The sequence below is a fragment of the Sinocyclocheilus anshuiensis genome, unplaced genomic scaffold, assembly GCF_001515605.1.
Source record: "Sinocyclocheilus anshuiensis isolate Anshui unplaced genomic scaffold, SAMN03320099.WGS_v1.1 scaffold2081, whole genome shotgun sequence".
In the NCBI taxonomy this organism is placed as follows: Eukaryota; Metazoa; Chordata; class Actinopteri; order Cypriniformes; family Cyprinidae; genus Sinocyclocheilus; species Sinocyclocheilus anshuiensis.
In genome coordinates this window covers 226276-236936 of record NW_015548360.1, presented here as the reverse complement: position 1 = coordinate 236936, position 10661 = coordinate 226276, and the positions used below count along the sequence as shown (strand labels likewise).

At 35.4% G+C, this 10661-nt stretch overlaps 1 protein-coding gene and 1 long non-coding RNA gene across 4 annotated transcripts in view; one reads left to right on the top strand and one right to left on the bottom strand.

Annotated features, from left to right (window-relative positions):
• Positions 1–862: 862 nt before the first annotated feature.
• Positions 863–8883, bottom strand: LOC107656652 (uncharacterized). Its single transcript, XR_001630586.1, has 6 exons — positions 8830–8883; positions 8439–8543; positions 6235–6276; positions 5646–5762; positions 1362–1554; positions 863–1137 (listed from the first exon to the last, which is right to left on the bottom strand). It is a non-coding gene; the product is annotated as an uncharacterized LOC107656652 (long non-coding RNA).
• Positions 8884–8965: 82 nt separating this feature from the next.
• Positions 8966–10661, top strand: part of LOC107656666 (oxysterol-binding protein-related protein 3-like) — a 20033-nt gene continuing 18337 nt past the window's right edge. For 2 of the 3 annotated variants that reach the window (XM_016444613.1, XM_016444611.1), the window contains exon 1: positions 8966–9293. The gene's annotated coding sequence lies outside the window, so the exon portion shown is untranslated. The remainder of the gene's footprint in view (positions 9294–10661) is intronic. The other variant, XM_016444612.1, reaches the window with a different exon arrangement.

The window sequence follows — 10661 nt, the reverse complement described above, 5'->3', positions numbered from 1 at the left end:
GAAGATTTATCTGTTTTCCTCAGAATTTAAAAGCTTACATACACACTATTGTTCAAAAGTTTCCTTCAGATATCCTTCATTCTAACATGCTTAATATTTATATTAATATTTACTTTTGTGTGTGTGTGTGTTAAAATTGTAATGCATTTTTTGTTCAGGATTCTTTGATCAACAGAAACTTCAAAAGAATAGCATTTATTTAAAATAGGAATCTTCTGTAACAATAAAAATGACTTGACTGTCACTCTTAATCAATTTGGGTTTTTGCTGAATTAAAGTATTAAGTTCTTAAATGGAAATCTGACTGAATGGTATATATAAGGATTAAATAAGTAAATTAAGTTAACAAAAAAATGAATTAAAATTAAATATTAAATTGATATTAAAATATAAACATATAAAACAATAAAAAAATTAAAAAGCCTTATAAAATATTCTAATGTTTTTTGTACAATTGAACACTCTCATGAACCATTTATTACGCATGAACTGTAAGAGACATTTTAATTATTTAGGGTGTGATGTTCTCTTTTCATGCATCTGTCATCAGTCAGCAAGAGTTCTAATTACATCTCAACTTCATGGATAGTTTGCATCTCCATTATCAAATGTCTCTCATGGTTTTTATACAGTCTACTGGCACTAAGAGCAGTTCAATGTTGAGTACTGCTTATCCTCATCCATGTGTTTGTTTGACACATGCAGCGCTTTAATCAAGTAGCAGGGTAACCGGCACTATCTTTTTTCCTTAGTCTTTTAATCATATTTGCCTGAAATATTATTTTTAGGCTTACCATTACAGTGGTCACAAATTCATAAAAACACTATTCAATTAACTGTATACAATTATAATTGTGTCCGACACCTGAACAACATATAGAAAGGAGTTATCTGTACATCTTTAGTAATATTAACATGTGTATATTGAATTGAAATTTGTGAGAGGAGGATATATTTATGTCCAGTTTTAACAGTGGAGGTTGCTCAGGCCGTCACCTTCAGGCAAAGCATAGAGGTCAAAGTTCAGTTTCGTAGAAAGGTTAACGGTCACCCACTCCTCCCACACTGACTGCACTTTACTCTGGCCATCACGCCAGGCCTCGACCCCATCACCGCCATCAGCCACATCTTAGGAATCTGCCGAGAGAGGAGACTAGAGGTCAAAGTTCAAGACCCCATGTGGGCGGAGCCACACTATTGCTCTCTTTCTCTCTTTTATACGTTTTTTTTATACGTACTGCACTTCTGCATGTCTTCAGAGACCTGAAGTTCAAAGCTACAGATGCTAGTGTCAGATAAAGCCATCGCATATAGCATGTATGTAAATAGTAGCATGCTAATACACATGTGCGAACACAAACCTCTGTCATTAAGGACCATTTTCTAAGCTTCCTGATCCTTCATCAGCGCCTTCCGCTTCATTCCTGATTGGCAGAAACATGCTGACCTCGGCAGACATCTGATTGGACGACACTAAGGTCTTGTGGTGGCGGTCTACAGTCTTTGTCTGAGTGTCTAGGGTGGATGTTTGTTCAGGTCTTTGATCGGTTCGAGCTGACAGGATGGGAAAAAATACAAAGGGACTGGTTAGCTGAAGTCTGAATAAACTGTAAGCATACACATTTTGGTCTCCATCCTCTAACCATCTAAATAAAACCTCCACATTATTATTTTAATAACTGATGAATGGCACATTGAGGTGAAAAACAAAGCCACTGGACGCCCTGCAAGATTTTTTTTATCCATTTGAGAGTTATGAATGAGTAAAGCTTAGTTCGGAAAGTATGTTTTTCATTCATTTTGCGTATTGTATAGAAACAGTGTCAATACATGGCACAAACTTACAGCAGCAGCCCATCTATGTATTATTGACTTTTTCTAATTACAGTTAACTAACTAATATATAGTATATTTATTTTTTTTATAAGATTTATTTATCTCGTAATCTCAACACAATCCTAATTGACAGCTTGCAATGAGACAGTTTTGTGTTATCACTTATGTTATAATGTCGCACTGTCCCCTGCTGGATAAGATATGTATTGACCTTCACAGAAAAGTTGTCTAATTGCGCCATATCGATATTAAGCATATAATAATAGATTATTCAGTTTAAAGTAAAGTTCGAACCACTTGATAATGTTTTTATATATAAACTCCATCTAGAATATTAACATTTAGGGTTCCAAGATATCACCACCTAATTTACGTATTTATGACCTATTTATTTAAATGTTACATTACATTCTATATGAGCATTCTGCTAATAGACATCATAAAAAAATATGTGCTATGCACATCTACAGCTAATTATAACCAATGATCATTAATGTGCTTTTTAAGTTGATGGAGACATATTTGAAACAAGGAATCTCAAAAATACCCTATTCAAACATTTTAAACAGCATTCGTGGAATGCTTTTTTTATATTTACATGTTATATATTCATATTTATATATATGTATATCTTTCAGCTATATGATGATGATGGTGACGATTAACATAACTAATAAACATCATTAGATGACTTTTCCCAAACAGCACTGATTACGTAATTAATATGCCACCCCTTACTGCCATGATCTGTATGACAGTGATGGCAATTAGTAAATATTCTTTGATGGAATAAAATACCAGTGCGACTCTGTGGCCTACAACGCCTCATCCAGGCATTTCCAGCATGTCAATTTCCTATTCATCCTCATGTGTCTTGCATCTTTTACATGAAAAAACAGACCATTTTTACTTACTCCAGCCTGAATGTGGTGATAATTGAGGTCTCGGTGAGCTGCACAATGAACTGATTTGAACTATTGTCACATGAAATGCTTCTCTGGTTAATTTGGAGCGAGTACAAAGGTTTTGTTCAGCATGTGAATGCATTTTATTGACTGGTCATATAGGGTGCACATTTCCTGAAGATTATTTTACGTGCTCGTTGGTTGGCCTTTCCCTGCTTCTTCTCTCTTTATAAGACTACAATTAGTAGTCAGTTTATAGTGGTCTAATAATTCCTTAGTAATGCATTAATATTTCAAGACCAGCCACCACATTAAGGGTTTAGTTATCAAATCATAGTGATTCGGAAAAGAAGTCCACTTCAAAAAAAGTCTTCATCTTCTGGCCCATCTTAAGAAACCTTAGGCACCTTTGGTAAGGACTTCTGCTCCTCTTTCAGTTGGACCTGTCACTCTGTTGCTATGAAACACTCGAGAAGGTCATTAGTGAATGAATGAAGGTGGGTGCTGTGTGTTAATATATTAAGTATGCAATGCTGTGAGTGCATCATAAGGAATGTCTTTGTGAGTATGTTTATTTGCACATGGCCAAATGTATAAAAACCCTGCGTTGTGCTTGGACTTCAGTGAACGATTGTAAGATGTCCTACTTCACTCTTCTCTTTTTAGCCCTCGGCACTCTGAGCAGCTTCATGCTAAGGGAGGTTACGGCTCTCAGATTGCCACTTCCTGATGACAGTGATCCTGATAGATTTACATGGGGACAGTTTCCTGAGGTAAGTGCTTTATACTCTTTCTTTTTCTTTACTTCCTTTACTATTTTGAGTTGGAATATACAGTATGTGTGGAATTGTGGATACAGAGTAAATTGTCATAGTCATAGTTTGCCCAAAACTTAATAGACTTTGATCTAAGTCTTCATATCTAATAGGACTGAATAAACTTGATTACATGGGGTTGCACCATGTCATTATAAAATAATATAATTTCAAGTGACTTAAAATAATGATGATGATAATTATTATTTTTGTTTAATATATAATATTAATAATATATAATATATTATAATATATATAATATTATTGAATATTTTTGCACCATTAAAAAGTTTTGTAATATATCATTTTTAATTTTTATTTTGATTACAATTATTTTTATTTTATTTCAATTATAAAATAATGTCGCACCATGTTATTTAAAAATAATAATATAGTTATAAATTTTATATTAATCTTACTTTTTTATTTAGATTTAAAATTTGATAATTATTATTGTTTTTATTGTTGTCTTTTATCTACATCTTCATACTGTGTCTATTGTTACTGAATAAACATGATTACATTAGGCTGCACCAAATTAAAAGAAAAAAAAGCAGAAATATTTAAATAAATAACAAATAAGCAAAGTTATAAGAAAGAGGTCCAGCTACTGTTAGTATCCATACTTCTTTGAATTTTAAAGTGGAAATGAGCAAATAAAAACATAACAATAAAAAAACAATAATAATTGTAAATTTGAAAAAATAGTGAATGCAACTTCTTAGTTTGAAAGTGACATCAGTGACTAGTGTATCAGTACAGTCCACTGATTACTAAATCTGCTGATTTTCACCATTTCTTCTTCTACATTTTTGTTGTCAAAGAATGCTCAAGAGATTCCCCGGAGTCTGGAGATAGAAGACTTCACTCTTAATGTAGCCCCAACCAGCACCCGTGTGAGCTCTCCCACCATCCTGCGACTTCACCCCATAATAACAAAACCAACACATGTGCATGCCAACCTCCCCCTTCGCTTCGGGCGGGATACAGAGATGACCCCAAGGGAACGCGCTAAATCCAATATCAACCTCCCTCAGCGCTTCGGCCGGTCCTGCACAATGTGTGCGCACTCAGGGACCGGACTCTCAGCCACCCTCCCGCAAAGGTTTGGGAGGAGGAACATATTCCCTTTAGACCCTTTCCGTGCATTGACTCTCTACACACGCACACCTGAATCACCATTTCCAAAAGAAAGGTGAACTTGAATATTTCTGGTATCAACTGAAACTGATTTTGGGTGATTTGTTTTGTATAATTGATATATAATGTATTAATTTAATTGAATTTCTAACAAATTGCTTTATTTGATTTCTCTCGCAGGACTCAAGTCCATGACTACATGCTTGAAACAGTAGAGGACTCTGTAGAAAAAATTGTAAAGAACACAGACTACACAGCTTTAGACTAACGAAGCCCACAAAACAACAGCTGTTTATGAGATATGTTTTGTTCACCAGTTTTATGAATTTCCTATTCTCTTCATGCATTTGCATCTGTACTTGCCTGCTTGTAAACTGTTTGAGTAAATGATGAATAACACTACACTAGTGACAGTGTGTTATTATATGTTTCAAAATAGGGTTTTTTTGCTGTAATGCCATTGGAGAACCATTTTTGGTTCCTCAAAGAATCTTTCAATCATCAGTTCATTCAAAAAAAAAAAAAATGTCTTTGTCTAAAAAAACATTTTATTAATCTAAAGAAACTTGTCCACTATAAAGAACCTTTTATGCAAGAAAAAGGTTCCACTGATGTTAAAAGTTCTTCATGGAACCATTCATGCTAATAAAGAACCTTTATGTTTAAGAGAGTTTCAACATCCAACACCCATAACTGCATCAATGTTCCTTTCGTTCCTGCATAAAAAGAGCCACTCAGCTTTCTCCTGCAAATGCACTCCGCACGGTACAATGCTTAATGAGGTTGAGGTGTTATAAATACACTCTTTAATTAACTGGAATGTTTGATGTTGATTCTCTACAAGATGGTCTGCATACAGGTTGCTGAGGAACAGTGTGTCATGCCATTTGCCCAATGATTTGCTAAACACACACACATCTAATCAAGAATAATGATATAATACACCTACCTCATATAGGTGCACAAGATGCAGAAGATATATGATCCCTCTCTGCTTTGCTTTAAGGTCTTATTTAAGTTTTCAACCAAGAGACAACCCAGCATTCCCCTGGACAGCGATTTCAACCTGCAGGGAACAAATTACATAAAAGAGAACTGGTGTTTGCAATATCAAAACCATTCCTTGCTCTCAGGTTTTTGACCTTCAGTATTCATCCTATGACTTAGATATCCATCACTAGTTTCACAAAAACTCATGAGGTGAAACTTCACACAACCTACATGCAGCAGTTCTCTTGCTATAATACAAACTATATAGCAATCTAAATGAAGTAGGCCTACATTATATCCAAAAGCATCAGCGATGTGCAAAACTGGTAAATGTCTAAACTGGATAACACATTATCAATTTTTTAGCCTTTTCTTCATAACAAACAGATTCCCTAAAATGGTGTTGCATTTACTTTGAAAAAAAAAAATCACTGAGAAAGTATTTAACTAAATTTCACAAATAAATACAAACTCCCACATCAAAAAGAGCAGTAGCAGTCAGGCAAACTATAGGCCTACAAGACAAGAGAACAAGAAAGAAAACTTACCATTTACAAATTTGATTGTCCAACAACTGAGCAGTTTACAGCCTGTTACAAATAACAAAACAGATCAACCACATTTTGTTACTAATAGATGATCCCCCAAATTCTAACACTGAAAAATTATTGTCTTGTAAAACATACTCCAATAATCTTTTAGTCTTATTTATAACTTAAATAACACTTTTTTTTTCCATATGTTCAGTTACTAAATCCAATGTTCCAAAAATACACGGGGGGGCGTTCATTTTACGCAGTGTTCATTTTACTGCGTTCATTTTACGCAGTGTTTCAACTAAACAGAAACTGAGAACTGGATTGGTGAAAGGTGTTGGCAGTTAGCCATGGCATTAAAACGAGTGAAATTTGACAAATGATAGTAACATACTTGAGAATTCGTAGCGCAGTAAATATGGGTGCACGACGTCTGTCATTTAATATAGGCCATCTAATACATTAAGATCAATATACAACGAATTTCGTTACGGTATTGTAGCTTAAGATAACTTTTAAATGTCAATATCTATTTTACGTTTACAGAACGACTTTAATCCACAATGTTTTATTCAATCGATGTTCATATGGATCCCGTATTCCGCGTTCATTTGAGAAAGAAGTCATTCGATTTCCTGACGTACATTTGCGTCCTTACAAAATTAATCGGTTGTGGCAATACTACACTGATAGTGTCAGATGGTACCATGGCACTTGTTTTACTTCAGTGAATATTTTTAAAATAGGTTTATTTTTGAAAGTCAATTTCTGTAGACAAAGATCCTTTCTTTTTGTTTTTTCAGATCCATCTGTTGTGAGCATTAAAATGGTAGAAGACACAGAAAAAGGAAAGCAGATCTTTGTTCATAAATGCTCTCAGTGTCACACTGTTGAAGCTGGAGGCAAACAAAAGTTGGTCCAAACCTAAATGGACTCTGGTCGCTTGACATTTCTTACTGATCAACTACTGCAGCTAACAATTCTCCAGTCCACCAGCAGAGTTCACTGTTTCCTCAGTAGTAGTTCGTGGTTATTGTAATAACTCAGATAAACTAATCACATATTTAGATTATGTAAATGCATGATATATGACTACTATCATATTCACATTTTGGGACATTTCATTGAATGTTTTGCATATCCATAAAACTTTAAGTTTAAAACCTGAGTGTTATTTTGATGTTTTATATAATTCATGCCATCTAATAACATGCCACAAATTTGGCTATTTAAAGTATCTTATAATCACTATGTAGCAAATGTATTGTATGTAATTAGCATTCTGTTATATTTTAGGCCTTTTTTGGACTCAATCCATTAGAACTGGAAGGGTGAATGAATGGAAGTGTTTCTGCTCATAAATGTCAGACTCTGTTCCGTGTCTGTGTGTGTTTTCTTCCCCAACGTGCTCCAGGTTATGTTTATGTCATTGATTTCAGGTGTTCCTCATTGTGTCCCTCCTCTAGTCCTGTATTTAATGGTTTCCTGTTTTGAGTTCGCTGTCCGGTATTGTTTATGTCAACCTCATCAGCTATGTGTGTTTTCCTGGTTCCCTTGTGTTGGATTATATTATTAAAATCTCCTTGTTAATGTTCTCCACGTCTCCTCGTTCCTCGCTCCGCGCTCCAACACAGTAGCACCGTGACAATAATCCACACAGACTCAATTTAATCCTAATTAAATCTTAATCTGTTTAACATTAAGTAGTCGTTTACACTTGCTGCATTTGTACATCTGTTAAAATAATGGCATTTTAGAAAACTAGTGCATATGTTTTACTAAGTGTTTTCCTTTGTGTTCATGCGTCAACCAATGAATAAAACAGAAAAAAATTAATACATTTATTTATAGTGATCTTTTCATAGATCTTTTCAAATTGTTTTAATTCTCTTAAGCAAAGTGTTTCTGACAGAGAATTTCATGATTTGTCTTGTCAAGTTTACTTCAATTTCCAAATAAAGTGTCTAAACTTCTACAATGGCATAATGATCAATATCACTATATAGACAAACAGACAAGGAAAAGAAGGCAAATAAGAAATGGCACACAAAAGCATCTGATGTCATATTTTCCGTATGCTGTACTTGTTGCCCACTGTCATGGGAAAGCACTAGTTTCAGTGCTCATTTCCCAGAGCTGACAACATGACGTCCATCACACTTCAGTGTTTAAAGTGCTGCACTCATGTGTGAATATGAATCTCTTTTAAAACATACCTGTGTCAGGTTCAGTGGTTTGGTACATTCCACTGAAGGGAGGATTCCCTTTCTAGTGTAGATGGGTGTTGGCAATGAACTAAAACCTTTGTCGTTAAGGCAACCCTGGGATGACATGCAAAAGAGCAGATTTGTCTAGCATAAATTAATCACAGCATCATGGATGCCCTATTCCTTTCGTAAGAACTTATGTTGACCTCACAATATACTTATATTGCCCACCCAATACCTGGTTATTCTCTGGGTTATTAGATGGTTCGATTAATTTGACTGTAATAGACAGACAGACAGACAGACAGACAGACAGACAGATAGATAGATAGACAAAAACACAGACAGACAGATGCCAGATAGATAGATAGATAGATAGATAGATAGATGATCTGCTTACCTAGGCGTACCTGAATTACATAATGGTCTCTGTTGTGTTTTAAAATGCCGTTTCTCGATAGGCTACATATCACGCTTCTATGGATTTTAATTGGTTTCCTAAACGTCAATCACAATTATGCCCCGCCCACCTCATGCTCGCCTCACCGCGGAACTCAAAACACAGTTCGAGGTTCAAACCTGAGCTGGAAGCCGTAAACTTAAAACCTGCGGTCTCCTCCACCTTCCGCTTCACTCTCGGATTACATCGGTGCGTCACGGACATTTCGTTCGCGATAACCTTCCCAGAAGCGAAGTTACCTAAGATCTGACTTCGACAGGTAGAAGAAGTGCGATGGCGAATCCGGTGACAGTCACTTGGTCCAAAGTATAAATGTGCTGATAAGGCGTTTTTAGAAGTGGACCGTCAGTGACACGAAGACAGAGCCGCTGCGCCACGCTGTCACTCTGAACCTGGCAACCGCGGTAGGCGCTGAGTTTGTGTTCATTTTACGCACGGAGACATTTAAATCTGTCTTTGAATTATCAAACAAGTCCTAGCTTGTTGTAAGAGAAGTATTGTAACTGTGATTCATAGTCACTTTTACTGTGGGAAACCTCTTAACAGTCAATGGATATACATCCGAGCATAAATATGATTATAAAAGTGCGTTTTGTTAATACTGCAGCCCTGATCACCAATCATCGCTTGTTGTTTGTTTTGAGTTTAGTGTCTGTCGTCTTAGAAACCCTTGAAAATTCTGTTTCCTGTTCTCATCATGGATAGACTGACTCATCGATGGGCCTAATTTTACGCCGCTTTTGATCTCAGGCGGCTTTGCAGTTCGTGTTGAGATGTTTAAGTTTTTTGTTATTGATCTGTTTGGTCAGTCATCGTCGCATCGCGTTGCTGTGGCAACGAAAATGGATCTGCATCGCGTACAAGCGTTCAAGTGGCGCCTGGAATGCAAATGTTCTTGTGTAGTATAATCATTTTATCCTTTATGTAGATTTTTTGTTATTCATTTAATTGGGTACAACGTCAAATGTTGCTCCCCATAATTATTATCAAACTGGCTATGGTGTAATGTGACTTTAATGGAGCCAAATTAGACTTTTTAAAATGTTTGTATTGACTTAAAGCGACAGTAACGTTACACCCTAAAATGAAACTTCTGTTTCTGTCGTCGTTTACCATATTGGTATGGCTTCCTTCTTCTGTAGACAGAAAAGCATATGTTTGGTAGAACAGCCTCAAGTCACTATTCGCTTTCATCGTTTTTTTTTTTTTTTTTCTGTGCAATGAAAGTGAAAGGTAACTGAGGTTGCCATTCTGCTTACTGTCTTATTTTGTGTTCCACTTTAAGGCTGCAAAATGAAAATATTCTGTTGTATAATAGTTTTACCTCTCATTTTATGTAGTTTTTAGTACCATTGATTTGGTTAATTATTTATTTTTAGACAACAAGGAACATTGTCAAACATTGTTCCCCATCATGTCATCACGATCACTGTAGTTTAGTGGGACTTTTTCAGAGTGCTAAACGTTAGGCATTACATGTTTTGAATTGAATTATGTGGCTTATGGGTTGTTTCAGTAGGTTTGTTTTAAATGTACTCATACACAACCATAGGCTAAAGCAAATTGCTTTATATTTTACAGCCTAGGGCTAGGGATGGGCGATATGGGCTTTAAAATATATCACGATAATTTCAGATGTTTACTGCGATAACGATATCAATGACGATAATTTAGGGAATCCTGTTTCTTTAGAGAAAAATATTATCTTTCCTATTTTTACCCAAAATAGGGTGTTGTGAGCAGTACACACGTAATGTAATGACTGTTTAAAA